At 55.1% G+C, this 2,289-nt stretch overlaps 1 protein-coding gene across 2 annotated transcripts in view; it reads right to left on the bottom strand.

Annotated features, from left to right (window-relative positions):
* The window catches only part of LOC109304769 (epidermal retinol dehydrogenase 2-like), a 21,634-nt gene extending 21,297 nt beyond the window's left edge, over positions 1–337 (bottom strand). Inside the window, exon 1 of one of the 2 annotated variants that reach the window (XM_019527596.1) lies at positions 155–337. The gene's annotated coding sequence lies outside the window, so the exon portion shown is untranslated. Of the gene's footprint in view, positions 1–99 lie in introns of both variants that reach the window. The other variant, XM_019527588.1, reaches the window with a different exon arrangement.
* Between the last annotated feature and the right edge of the window lie 1,952 nt (positions 338–2,289).

Consider the following 2,289-nt stretch of genomic DNA (forward strand, 5'->3'; position numbering starts at 1 on the left):
CGCCGCACTCCCTCGCTCGCTGCCCGGCCCCGCTCCCGCTCCCGCTCCGAGCGCCTCCCGCGGCGCGGCGCTCCCTGTCTCGGGCAATGCCCCGCTCACCCGGGCAGGCGGCGGTCCGGCAGCAGGACCTCAGCCTCCGCAGCCCCGCTCTTACCCAGAGCCCCGCGGTCTGGGAGGAGCCCGGCTCCGGCTCCGGCAGAAGCTCAGGCTGAGGCAGCCGAGGACGCGGCAGGGCCTGGCCAAGGGCGCCTGGGCACCAGAGGCCTGTGCCTTACGGCCGGTGCTGGGTTCTGCCCAAGGCGAGAGGCGACAGGAGGATGCGGTGATTCCCGAAGAGTGCCTGCGCCGGTTCTGACCCCGGAAGTGTGGCTTTGCCGGGATAAACCGTGCCCACACACGAAGCGCTGGCACAGCTGGAGCGCAGCGGCAGCAGGAACCTGTTTCTAGCCTAAGCCAGGGCCAGCAGGGTGAGGTGGGGAGGCGGGGTGAATCTCCCCTCCGCCCTTCCCACCGGCACGGGACTCCAGCTGGGGTATGCCTGGCTTCCCCCCTACTCGCAGCTGGAGTGGTGATGGGCATGGGCAGGGGGGAGGGAAGGGAATTAAACCCCACTCCCTCCCCTCTCCTCTCCTACCAGCATGGGAGCCCAGCGGGTGTCTGCCTGGCTTTTCCCCTGCTGTGAGCCCCTGGCTGGGGGTCCCTGCTGGTGGGGGGGAGGGAGGGGGGTTTAATCCTCCTCCTTCCCCAGCTTCATTTCAGGCTGGTGTCTGGCCATGCCCCCTTCTGCTTGAGCAGTGAGTGGAGGGGAAAGCCAGGCAGACTCTGACTGGGGTCCATGCCAGTCAGAGGGGGCAGAGGCAGGGTTTAATCCTCCTTCCTATCTCACTTTCACCTCATGCTGCTGTTCAGGACTGACATCTGGCCATGCCCTGCCACTTGGGGATGAAGCCTAGCAAGGGTTGCTTCCCCCTTACCCCTCCAGGCACACCCCAGCTGAGGACTGTGTAGGCCAGGGTGAGAGTTTAAACCCCTCCCCACTCATACTCAGTGGTCTGCTGGGGCTTGGTCACACCTCAGCTCACCTCACCTCACCTTCCCTCCAGCCTTCCAGCCACTGCGGAAGGGAAGAGAGGGTTTTCTTTAGAGCCCCTGAACTTCTAGCCTGAGCCACTGCATTTTTGGAATGAAAAGTGAGTATCTATTCCCTTGCTTCTTGGTTTAGTCTACTCAGGTTAGATTAACCTGCAAAGATTGAATCAATTCAGGCTCAGGCATTTTGAGTGTCTGTCTTCAGAAGGAGGCTAGATAATCACCTAGCCAGGGTCATTTGACCCCAGCATTCTTTCCTGCCCATGGCAGGGGGTCGGACTTGATTGCTTAGGTCCCTTCTGACCCTACCTGCTATGAAACTACTTAGCCCTAAAGGCAGAATCCAATCCTGCTCACTATGGAAGACAGAACAACTATTTTGAAACAGTGCAGTTCGTGAACATGTTGCCCAAGATGATCCTTTAGCCTTTGCAACATGGCCATTAATTCTAAAATATATAATTCAGACATAGCCAGTCCATGGTATCAGTGAGTTTTAACTAAAAGGGAAGTGTGAGGAGTCATACAGTATTCAGTTACTGAGAGTATTCATAGGGAGTTCTTAATACTCTATACTAACATTCCTAAAAGATGCATTTTCAATTAAGTTTAATTACAAAATGAATTAACTGGTTAATTTACAAAACTAATTTATTAGAAAACTCATTTTGCATCCAAGAGAATGTGTGCTGGATGTCTAGGGAGGATACTGGATTAATTTAAAACGGGTACAAAACTTGTTAAACATACTTACAAAGGAGTTTAACTGTTTCTTTAGAAGTGATAGAAGTTTCTAACTCAAGACATAAATGTGTCACAACCCAAAGCTGTGGCAAATATGAGGCCATGCAGGACTTGAACTGTATGGGCACATCCAGACATGCATGGGCATTTGGTTCCCCAGGGACGATTAGCAGCAGTACACCTTGCACCACAGCTACTTGTCCCTGGGGAACACCCATGCCACGTGCACTGTGGCGTGCAGCAAGTTACCCCAGGGGTGATATAGGAGGCTGGGACCAGCACTGTGCTGGCCCCAGCAGCCTTACCTGGGGACCTGGGGCCCTCCTGGGGCTGCAGCAATGCTGATCCTGTTGGGCGGAGTGTGGCCAGCAGCTGCTGTTCAGCTCTGGGTGGCTGACTCTCCTTTTCAGCATGATGCCTGAGAGCGTGCTGCTCTGGGTTTTTTTTTTTTTTTTT

The sequence above is a fragment of the Gavialis gangeticus genome, unplaced genomic scaffold (genome assembly GCF_001723915.1).
Source record: "Gavialis gangeticus isolate Ggan-Ray unplaced genomic scaffold, GavGan_comp1, whole genome shotgun sequence".
Taxonomy (NCBI): Eukaryota; Metazoa; Chordata; order Crocodylia; family Gavialidae; genus Gavialis; species Gavialis gangeticus.